This window comes from Astatotilapia calliptera, chromosome 3 (genome assembly GCF_964374335.1).
Source record: "Astatotilapia calliptera chromosome 3, fAstCal68.1, whole genome shotgun sequence".
In the NCBI taxonomy this organism is placed as follows: Eukaryota; Metazoa; Chordata; class Actinopteri; order Cichliformes; family Cichlidae; genus Astatotilapia; species Astatotilapia calliptera.
Window position 1 is genome coordinate 18,285,339 of NC_137424.1, and position 12,679 is coordinate 18,298,017.

The window sequence follows — 12,679 nt, forward strand, 5'->3', positions numbered from 1 at the left end:
ATAATATGTACAGAACTGAGAGAATGTCCACGATGTGTCACATGAGCAATATTAGGCCTGAGGATGTTATTCAAATAACTTATAGATTGTGCTGAAAAACGGTAACGTTCACACAGGAAATCATCAGGAAATGATAAAATGTCCGAACGCGCTCTAATCACTCTCTCCCGGCGGAGAGCTCTGCAGAGAATTTGGGCTTCAACATCTACTGGCTCTTCAAGGAAGGAGCACGCCATGTCTGACACTTCCTACAGTCAGGTTTCCGACACAGAGGCGGAGAACGTCAGGGTTAGTTGAAGTAAACCTGCTAGGGAGCAGGTTAGCTTCACGGAGTGTGTCGTCATAGTAACTCACTCAGGATTAATCTAAACTCGCTTTGTGAAACCGAAAACCCAGAGTTTTCGTTAACTCAGGGTATACTTACTCAGAGTTTGCACTAAACCGGCTTCCTGAAATAGGGCCCAGATCTAAATCCAATCAAGAATCTGTGGCAAAATCTGAAAACTGCTGTTCACAAACGCTGCCCATCTAATCTGACTGAGCTGGAGCTGTTTTGCAAAGAAGAATGGGCAAAGATTTCAGTCTGTAGATGTGCAAAGCTGGTAGAGACATAAGGCAAACCGGATTATAAGGAGCACTGTCGATTTCCAGAAAAATCAAAGGACTGATTTTTAGAGTGCCTTATTTTCCGAAAAGCACAGTAATAACATAATAACAACGGCCCGCTAGCATGCTCTTGGTTGCTGAGGGCTATGCTGTGGCTGAGCTGCAAGATTAACTCTGCAAAACCAACTTTCATCAAGTAACAGGGCTCTAGAGTGCAACCAATTTGGTCGCAAATGCGAATCCGTGTAAATGAGAGCAGGTACACTGATTCCACACAAAGACGTAAACACAGAACGGACCGACGCATCAGAATCAACTTTGTCTTTCTCGGCTTTCTCACCCGACGGCTCGTAGACGGACACGCTGTCGGAGCTTAGCGATCCTGATGCGTCTGGTCCGCGCTGCGATTACGTCTTCTTGCGCTGATTCTGAGCTGCAGGTTTTGTCTCTCCAACCAAAATTCACAGAGCCAGCAGCAAAAGAAGCAGCAAACTGCGCTTCACATTTGATCAATGTCATTAATATTGCTGTTTTGCTTCCACGACTATTAAAATCACACTCCATGCACAGCTAGCTCTCTCTCTATCTGTCTCTGTACTTCAAGAACAGTTTCCCGTCTCCAATCTCTGTTTTCTGTATTATTCATGCGCTTATTACCCACCAGTCTACCGTTGTTTTTTCCCTGCTAATATTAGCATCACACGGCACAGCTTCTGTATCACGTGGTATAAGGCTCCGCCCTTGTCATTTGTTGAGCAGGAAGAGTGAGCACTTGGTTTCATGCAGAGTACGTCCCGGATCAAAATGCGGTACAATCGTCGTCGTCTTTTTCTTTTTCTTTCTTTTAAATCGTCATTTGGAAATGAGATCGCAAATAAGTTTGAATCGAGATCGCGATTTTCTAACGATTAATCGTGCAGCCCTAATCCTATTAGTCGACTAATCGCAAAAATAATCGGTGACTAGTCGACTATCAAAATAATCGTTTGTGGCAGCCCTAATGCACACAGGGAAAAGTTAGAGAGGAAAAGAGAGAGCAGGAAATTACTCTTACTCTTAGGACGTATATGGCCCAACAGGCCTCGTGATACAGATGAGCTACATCCTCCTGGAAAGCAGCTGCCAATACAGTCTCCCCCATCTGCTGCAAGGCAGATGCTTCAAAACAGAGTGAGAAGTAAAGAGAGAGGGAAGGAACTCAAACAAATTAACACTATATTTTATCTTTAATAATCATATATATTGCTTTACCAAAACAGCTTGTTTTTGTGTTTTTTAAACTACCATCTCTCTTAAACCAACTTGAATTGAACAGTGAGCACAGCCACTAAGTTCTATGTAACAAAAATACAGGGATGGGAGGGAGGGAGACGGTACCTGCACTGACGTTTAAAAAGAAGGAATAGGAGGAGGAGGGGTGGAGGTGGTGGAGCTCTCCGACAGGGGGAAAACTGAGATTTCAGTAAAGCTCAGTCCAAAGCACTTTCCTAATGATTTCCCTGTAACATTAGTCCTCGAGGTCCCCGTCACAGCAGACTACTGTGAGCGCCACCAGACAGTTAATGAGACAAAAACGAGACGCTCTTACAGCCAGGAGGATGCTTCCAGATGACGCTTGATTAATTTGATTGATTATCTGTGAATAAGTCTTGAGCCTCTCCTCAGTTCTTTATATTTTGCCTGTACTGAGCCAGATGTTCTTCTTCTTCCTTTCTTTAGACTTTCTGAAGGTCATTTAAAGTTTTTCTTTGGACATTAACTGCTTTTTCACCCATTTTCAGTCCAGTCTTTGTACCTGATCGCTTTCAGAGCGATATTTTTGTTTTTTGGGGGGGTTAAACCACTTAACCTAACTCAAGGGGACAAACCCGAGTTGTCAAATACAATACAAAACACACAACTTAGCAAAGAACCAATTTTAAATTTTATCTTTAGGGACTTTGTTACTAGCAACCTGTCACAGAAACACACTATTTAATTTCTTTGGATTGGGAAAGTAGAAGACATAAAAAAAGGGGACAAGCTGAAAAATCTATCTACAGAGGAGGAACAGTACCTGAAAGTCATGTCAAAAAAAATTCAGCAAACACCTGACACAGGACCTGAAAGATGCACTTGGTCCTTCAGTTGATCCATCTAGTGTTCACCAAAGCCTCATCTCATGGTGTCAGTGAAGGGTGGCTGTCAAGAAGCCATTATTAAGGAAGGGAACAGGGAGAAAAGGCTGAGGGATAACAAATTACACAAGAACTGGACTGAAAATCAGTAGCAGCAGGTCTGATGGAGTGATGAACCAAAATTTGACAGTTCTGGTTCAAATTGTGGTAATATGTCTACAACCACCTGTAAACTACTGTACAGCTCTGCCATAGTTTGGGTCTGCATTTCAGCCAGGGTGTTGGATTTCGTCAAAATTGATGGAATTATGAAAAGTACCACCAGACTTTGATGCACCATGCAATACCATCTGGAAAGCGTCTGATCGGCAGCAGCTTACTAAACACATCGAAACACCATCATTCATGGACTGACCTGAGCCGTGTGGGATCATCTCGGCAGAGAATGGAACAAAACGGCAGCTGATATCGAAAGAAGAGCTCTGAATGTCCTTAAAGAAGCTCGGAGAACTATTCCTGAAGACTACTTAAAGGAATTCCAAAGAAATGTGCCTAAGAGAGTTCAGGGCGTGCTGAAGATAAAGATGCTCAAGCTCATTACCTCATTATATCAACTCTGTTTTTGCCTTTTATATTGTATTTTCATGTAAACTTTTCAAATTTAAACTGTTGCACCCGTTTCCCATTACCCAGCAAGTTATATCTTAGAATTAAGGTGTGGCTCAAACTTTTGCACAGTCCTACATTTCCCATCTATAAAATGATTTGACACCTGATAAACCTTTAAAAGCACTGACCTGCCTCTCCAACTATCTGTTTTAAACAACACGCACTTACCAGCAGTTGTGTTGCGTTTTCGTCAGGTTAGTGGCTCAGACCTAAAACAGCCCAACATTATCTCTAATTCAGGTCTGGACCCAAGCTGACCCATTAAAGTACGTGGTACTCCTTTTATTTGTACTTGTGTACTCAGGCATAAATTAGACTTTTCAGGTACAAACTAAATAACACAAAGAGGAGCTTATGAATAAGAATGAAACTGAGAGGCCCACTGCAAGAAGATACACACCCAAGTGCTGAGATTGTAAAGATGAAAAGTGAGCAGAGGAAAACGAGCGTTTCAGGACAACCAGGCGGTTTCCTCTTCTTCCCATCTGGCAGCCTCACAGCGGGGAGTTATGAGGTAGCCCCAACCTACCTCACATCTCCCCGCTGTGCAAGAACGAGCTCAGCAACACAAGCATCCTTTCTCTTTCGCGAGTGCATACGTGCACATCTACAGTGCTGCATGCCAATGAACCCATTTTCTTGGAGCACCTACACAAGCTGCAATCTACAGATCGTGTTTCACAGCGCTACAGCGAGAGGCAAACACCTCCCTCTGTTTGTGCTTCATTCTAGCTTCGCCCTTCTCTTCCCAACCACACACACCAACACCTTCCTCTTGTGAATTTTATTTTAATCCTTAACATAAAGACAGCTATAAATTAGGATAATCAAACTTGATTTATTACCTCCTGCACCCCCCCACTGTGTGTTCAACAGGAAGCTAAAGACTGGTGCTGTTAAAGTGTTCAAAAAACAGCAGGAGCTCGGTGTGAGGCCACAGTGGGCCAAAAAACACAAGATGACCTCCAGCAAGGACAAAATGTATCTGGACGTCTCTGTGAGCATCTGTCTCACTGTGTAAGTGTAGCACAGTGTCTGTGTGTGCATGGCTGGGCAACAGAGACAGCACAACTGAAAGCCAGCACTCAGACGAGGACCCGGTGCATCGTCTGTCTCATCTCAGCCAGTTTACTTACAAACTCTTTAAGTTTGAATTTTAAAGCCGACAATGTGCACAGGGCAGTGATATTTAAAATGAAGGTAAACTATTCCAATCTCTGCAGCCCCAATTGTGTATCTCACACACACACACAGTCCTGAATTCATTACTGAAGTCTCATCCAGACGTTCAATGTGCTGTGTAATTAAATTGAGACGTGGGGTCAAAATTCCCACCTAGATTGAGTGAGATGAAATAGAAATCGGCTCTCCTCTAACTGACTTTATAGAAATAATTGCATAAGCTGCATTTATAACTGTTATTAAATAACAGCAGCACACGAGAACTAAAGTGTAATCCCAGCACATTTCGCTTCGCTTGCACTGATTCTTTAGAGATGACGACCGTGGTGGGTAATTAAGGGCAAACAATATACAAGTGGCGTGAAAAATGGAGGCTGCATTACCTTTCCAAAGCTTCCTTTCCCGATGGCCCGCAGTATCTGGAAGTGGTCAAAGTTTACTGTGGAGAAAATGAGAAGCAGTTAGTGAGAACGTGTCAGTTTGAGCTGAGCTATAAAACAGGGAACATGACATGTACAGCACTGTGCAAAAGTCTTGAGCCATCCCTCATTTGCTTCCAGGGATCCGGACTTCCCTGTAATCTTTAAAGTGGTATTAAGGAATAGCTCTCCAGGCTTTTTAAAGTGTTTCTGATTTTTAACACTTAGACCCCCGGAGAGCAGTCATTTTGGTTTTCTACCTTAGACCCCTGCGGAGTCATCATTTTGCGTTTCTACCTTTAAAAGCCGGAGAGCAGTCAGTCAAATGCTGGAGTCATTCATATGTATATTAGGTCGTTACCTAGGAATTCTAGGTAACGACCTAAGGTAACGACAAGGTACCACATGTGTACCTGTAGCAGTGAACACATCGCACAGTGGCCTGATTTTTTTTGCATCTGTGTACTTGGATTTTAGGTCGCAAGCCACCCAAAACTTGCTCCATGCACCACTCAGCAGGCCATTTGTAAATATGTGTACAAATGGTTGGTTTTTTGTACTGTTTTTATCAATAAATGTCAGCAACAAAGGACATACACCCATGTGTGTTGATTTCTCCCTAAGATGGCAAACTGAAACACTCCAAGTTGGTGACTTTTGGAGATTTGTTTCCCTGGATGATTGAGAATGCATCAAGATGAAACACAAAAGGAAGCTCACCGCTTTTAGCAGCTCCCCCACCCCCTCAATCACTCAGTGAGTGATTGAGGGGGTGGGGGAGTGGAGTGTTTCAGTGTTTCAGTTTGCCATCTTAGGGAGAAATCAACACATGTCCTTTGTATGTCCTTTGTTGCTGACATTTATTGATAAAAACAGTACAAAAAACCAACCATTTGTACACATATTTACAAATGGCCTGCTGAGTGGTGCATGGAGCATGTTCATTGGTTCATGGACCTCCCTGAACTAATGGCATTTATGGCAGCAACAAAAGCGGTGAGCTTCCTTTTGTGTTTCATCTTGATGCATTCTCAATCATCCAGGGAAACAAATCTCCAAAAGTCACCAACTTGGAGTGTTTCAGTTTGCCATCTTAGGGAGAAATCAACACACATGGGTGTATTTCCTTTGTTGCTGACATTTATTGATGAAAACAGTACAAAAAACCAACCATTTGTACACATATTTACAAATAATGATAAAAAGTGAGTGAGTACATTTCAACATTTTCAGTAAATGCCATTAGTTCAGGGAGGTCCATGAACCAATGAACATGCTCCATGCACCACTCAGCAGGCCATTTGTAAATATGTGTACAAATGGTTGGTTTTTTGTACTGTTTTTATCAATAAATGTCAGCAACAAAGGACATACAAAGGACATGTGTTGATTTCTCCCTAAGATGGCAAACTGAAACACTGAAACACTCCACTCCCCCACCCCCTCAATCACTCACTGAGTGATTGAGGGGGTGGGGGAGCTGCTAAAAGCGGTGAGCTTCCTTTTGTGTTTCATCTTGATGCATTCTCAATCATCCAGGGAAACAAATCTCCAAAAGTCACCAACTTGGAGTGTTTCAGTTTGCCATCTTAGGGAGAAATCAACACACATGGGTGTATGTCCTTTGTTGCTGACATTTATTGATAAAAACAGTACAAAAAACCAACCATTTGTACACATATTTACAAATGGCCTGCTGAGTGGTGCATGGAGCAAGTTTTGGGTGGCTTGCGACCTAAAATCCAAGTACACAGATGCAAAAAAAATCAGGCCACTGTGCGATGTGTTCACTGCTACAGGTACACATGTGGTACCTTGTCGTTACCTTAGGTCGTTACCTAGAATTCCTAGGTAACGACCTAATATACATATGAATGACTCCAGCATTTGACTGACTGCTCTCCGGCTTTTAAAGGTAGAAACGCAAAATGATGACTCCGCGGTCAATTTAGCCAATTTAGCTTCCACTTCCACCATTTGACTGCTCTCGGGTTTTATAGGTAGAAAGGTAGAAGCCTGGGGATGCTAGTGTTAATCCAGGGCTTGTATTTGACCACTTTTTGTCTGTTAAGACCCTTCACACTAATCTCTGAAACATTCAAACATAAACAGACACCTAAGTCATGGAAAGGACCAGAAAACTTAACAAAGAACCAATTTTAAATTGTATCTTTACACATTTACTTGCAGCCTATTGCAAAAAAACAAAAGCCCACATCATTTGTTCTCACTTCTTTAGTTGAAGAATGCAGTTAATAACACCGTTAACACAGACTGACCTGGCAAAACACGAAAAAATAAGGGGGTGGTTCAAGACTTTTGCTCGGTACTGTATGAGAAATGGAAATGTGCACTTCACAATGTATCGCTGCACTTCGGCAGTACTGTGAAGATTAAATGTTTTTTCCTTCCCGATGCATGTGAAAGGTTAAGACTTACATCTCCAAATGTACTGGAACTGATTTGAACCAGAGGACTCAGCCACACTGTTACTATGTACTGCATAAACACGTTTACCGATGAAGGTAAATCAGACGCTGTCCTGACTGTGTGGCTAAATTTTGTGCTGAAAGCATCAAATCAATTGAATATGATTAACTTGCTATGAGAGGTTTTTACTCCAAGTGTGACTTTTTCTGGCTTCATACACCTTTCAGGGTCAAATTCAAGCACTTTGTGAGTACGTTTAATGTCCATTTTCAACATTTTCCAGCACATTACCATAAAAAGGATGCATATTTCACTTCGCATCACCTGAGTAAGACCACGTGAAAGGCCAAATTAATAATAAGTCTTCTCATCAGATATTGATGCTTCTTTCTTATGTGACACAAAAAACAGGAGGAGACAGATCTTTGCTTGTGTTGTTTTTTAAGTTCATTCATTCAAAACTAACTGTAAGACGCTTAACTACATTGCAGTCTGTGTTATTGTTGTAGACCTAATTATCACCTTTAAAGTGTTTGTGCTAATAACATCATGTAGAGTAAGACAGGCATAGAGAACAGCACTGACTGGGAGAGGCTTTGAACAGATGACATACTCAGATCAATTCAACACTTTAGACTTTAAAAATGCACAAGCGTCTTTCAAAAACCCATTTATTTAATCTATCATCATTGATATTATTATGTACAGTTATAATGTACTGTTCATCTCCCTTAAATAAACAGGCAGCCTTAAAGTGTGAAATAGTCACTTGTCTACTGTCTCAGTGGCTGATAGTGCCCCACAGGCCTCAATGTCAGCTTGAAGCCATTATGTTTCAATTGTTTAATGAGAAACAGATTTTGAATGAAAGCGAGGAAACTTCGGTAGCACAAAAAAGTGTCTATTCTTTGTTCCCATATGGTTCAGTCATATTACCGTCATTTCCCCCTAAGCTGTTCCCAAAGACACCAGGTTAATACTTGAAAAGGCTGCAGCGATACACAAAAATATCATCAATATTCTGTTTACTTGGTGACAACGTCGCTTTTAGCCTTCAATCAGAAAGCCTGACGTTGGCTAGTTAAGCATCGGGCTAACGTTTAACGCTTTCACTTGAGGGTAGGGTTGCCAACTCCCTGAAAAATAAATAAGGGACACCTCGTGGCCAGGGCCGGGCGACCCAGTTGTCTTCACCCTTCCCAGTGTGGTGAATTTTCTAGCTCTTTTTTTGTGTGTGAAATTATTTTTTTAACCATTTGACTTGAATTTGATTTAAGTAGATGTGTATTCTTTGTGATATGAACACATGTGAAACAAATGATCATTTAGCCATTTATTTTTAGCTCAAAATGACAACATTAACACAGTAAAACAGGTCTCTTTCTTAAACAGAAGCCTGTCATGCTTAACTTTTGAGAATATAAGTAAATCTTTCTTTAAAAGAACTCTGTCCTGCTTAACTTAAAATAATAGAAAACAATAGAAAGAAAAATATTCTTGTAACAGTGCACATTTAGTGCATTTAGTACAATTGGCTTCAGTTGAGGTATTATTTCAGCTTTTCTAATGCTAATCAGCTGCTCCTGTTTGTAAACCCGCTTGTTCCCATGATTACGCATCATAACTCATCATCATTATTCATCTATGTATTACTTTTATGTATTAGTCATCAATTTGTTGTGATCATCTATCCTTGCAGTTGTTTATTACACAAAATAAATTATATTATCACACTCCTGGCCATATAGCGCTGATATTCACTGCACATGCCCATATTAACGTTTTCCAGCCAGGTGTTTTCCTTTTCCCATTCTTCCCTTTCTCTGAGGGGAACAAACATTGCTGCTCTAACGCTGGGCTCACACTGTGCGATTTTTGGCCCATTTTGAGCCGATTTTTGAGTGATCGGACCGATTTTGGCCTTCATCGTGCGTCGTGTAGTATACGTGGGGTAACGAGAAGTGATTAACACCTCACGACCAGCTCCCGATCATCAATCGCTCGTGAGGGTGTCACCACAGGCGCTCACACTGCTCACGCGCAAACGTAAACGTTGGTGAAAAAGATGGAGCAGCACAGCTGTGCAGCGTGTGATCTGGACACAAGCGATGGAGGCACAACTTGTAGAACTTTGGAAAGCTCATCCGAGCCTTTTCGATGTGGCATCACAAAATTATCACGACCACAACAACCGTGAAAATAGTTGGATTTACACTGCTGCTCAATCACAGCTGCCTGATCAATGTTTTTCATTAGCAATTTAGCAAAGTTGATGGTGGTGGTTTGTGTGTCTGTGTGAGTGAAAGACAGAGTGAGCGACAGATTTTCTGTTATAACCTTCATGTTATGGAGGCACAGTGTGAGCACTCAGGTCGCATCAGAGCATCGGGCGGTATAGTGTGAGACCTGCATCGTGACCTACCAACTGCGAGTCAATCGTGCAGTTTGAGCAGGAGCTGAATAACGTGACTGAAAAAAATCGCACAGTGTTTGCCCAGCTTTAGGTGTACTGTCATCCGAGACTTGCACCGCCGTGTCGGCGTTTGTTTCCCTGTTGGCCATGCTTCTTGTTGTGGTCATCTGTTGTCTTCCGGTATTTTCTCCGCAAGCGACCTTTCCTCGACCAATGAGATGAGCGGTAATCTGAATTGTCATACTCGAATTGTCATAAGTGTGCTGTCAGCTCATTGGTCACAAAGCAGGAGAGGGGCTGGGAATTATGTTTTCAAACAAAGTGTTAATTCCATAAACATTTATAGACTACTTTTGATTCTCACTGTATTACGGGACAAAGTGCGTCCCTTATTAGCTCAATACGGGACGTGTACTTTTGTTTCGAAATACGGGACGATTCCGTATTTTAAGGGACGGTTGGCAACCCTAGTTAACACAGACTGACCTGGCAAAACACGAAAAAATAAGGGGGTGGTTCAAGACTTTTGCTCGGTACTGTATGAGAAATGGAAATGTGCACTTCACAATGTATCGCTGCACTTCGGCAGTACTGTGAAGATTAAATGTTTTTTCCTTCCCGATGCATGTGAAAGGTTAAGACTTACATCTCCAAATGTACTGGAACTGATTTGAACCAGAGGACTCAGCCACACTGTTACTATGTACTGCATAAACACGTTTACCGATGAAGGTAAATCAGACGCTGTCCTGACTGTGTGGCTAAATTTTGTGCTGAAAGCATCAAATCAATTGAATATGATTAACTTGCTATGAGAGGTTTTTACTCCAAGTGTGACTTTTTCTGGCTTCATACACCTTTCAGGGTCAAATTCAAGCACTTTGTGAGCACGTTTAATGTCCATTTTCAACATTTTCCAGCACATTACCATAAAAAGGATGCATATTTCACTTCGCATCACCTGAGTAAGACCACGTGAAAGGCCAAATTAATAATAAGTCTTCTCATCAGATATTGATGCTTCTTTCTTATGTGACACAAAAAACAGGAGGAGACAGATCTTTGCTTGTGTTGTTTTTTAAGTTCATTCATTCAAAACTAACTGTAAGACGCTTAACTACATTGCAGTCTGTGTTATTGTTGTAGACATAATTATCACCTTTAAAGTGTTTGTGCTAATAACATCATGTAGAGTAAGACAGGCATAGAGAACAGCACTGACTGGGAGAGGCTTTGAACAGATGACATACTCAGATCAATTCAACACTTTAGACTTTAAAAATGCACAAGCGTCTTTCAAAAACCCATTTATTTAATCTATCATCATTGATATTATTATGTACAGTTATAATGTACTGTTCATCTCCCTTAAATAAACAGGCAGCCTTAAAGTGTGAAATAGTCACTTGTCTACTGTCTCAGTGGCTGATAGTGCCCCACAGGCCTCAATGTCAGCATAAAAAGCCATCATGTTTCAATTGTTTCATGATAAACAGATTTTGAATGAAAGCGAGGAAACTTCGGTAGCACAAAAAAGTGTCTATTCTTTGTTCCCATATGGTTCAGTCATATTACCGTCATTTCCCCCTAAGCTGTTCCCAAAGACACCAGGGCCCTGTTTCAGGAAGCCGGTTTGGAAAACTCAGAGTGAAAAACGACACTCACGGTTGAGTAACCCCGAACTGTCCAACTCGGAATATTCCGTTTCAGAAAGGCTGATAACAATTAGTTCAGTCAACACGGAGTTGCTTTAACCCCAAGTGAAGCGCGCGGACGAGGATACATAAAGCCCTGATAAGCGGAGCACAGATTAAGCGAGTCACCATGGAGACGGAGGGAAAGAAGGTGCGGTCAATGTATTTTACAGCGCTTGAGGCCGAAATTCTGATGGCAGCATATGCCGATAACATGCAAATTCCGCGGAAAAAAGTAACACAGCCACAGCTGCAAAAGCATGCATGGCAAAACATAGCCGACAGAGTCAATGCGTGAGTGTTAATTTTAAACATTGATCGAGGGATTTCCACCCATTTAACACGTTATTTTATCATATGTTATTTTATTTGTTATTGTATACATTTTATTTTGTGATGTGATTTGAGCGCAGGTGCAACCCAACAGGCCCCAAACGTGCCTGGCAGCAAGTAAAAATGAAATATAAAAATATAGTCCAAACAGGTAAGGTGTAATTGTATTATGAGCCATAGTGCTTGGTCTGTTTGTCCCATGTAAATCAATTGCAGTTAGAGGCTACATTAATTTTCTTTCTGTAAGCACTTATTGAAATTATCTGAGCACATTACAAGTACATATTTGCTTACTCTGTATGCTCAAATGTGGCCCGTTATAGCCAACAGAAAAAAAGCGGAGGCCCGAAAAACAGGTGGGGGTCCTCCACCACCACCACTCACAGAGGCTGAGCAGTTGGCCCTCAGCCAAAACAGTGGGCGCCCTGTGGCCGAAGGCATCTCTGCGGGGACATCCTCTGAGGCAATAACCCCGCAAGACACAAGTGCCTACATAGGGGGTAAATTCAAAATAATACATGATGTGCATACATCCTTTCTTCACAGTCACCTTTGCAGTGCGACACATTCATTTGATAAACTCTTTACCATAATGGATTATTTTGTAGTGAAGTTATTTTCCGACTGATTTTGCCTTCCCTCAGCCTTGGTTGTCTTTGAGAGCATAATGACAATGAAGTGTAAGGTGCTTGGTATGTTTGTTAATTGCCATTTGGTTCCTTGTAAGTTATAAGTGACCTGTATAAACCTCATATTCTATCAGTTGATGGTGATGGTGTACTGCATCTGGTGCAGCCTCCTGTTGAGCCAGACCAA

General features: G+C 41.6%; 1 protein-coding gene across 1 annotated transcript in view; it reads right to left on the reverse strand.

Annotated features, from left to right (window-relative positions):
- LOC145425244 (ribonuclease inhibitor-like) overlaps window positions 1-12,679 on the reverse strand; it is a 206,948-nt gene that overhangs the window by 45,717 nt on the left and 148,552 nt on the right. The gene's annotated exons all lie outside the window — the stretch shown is intronic.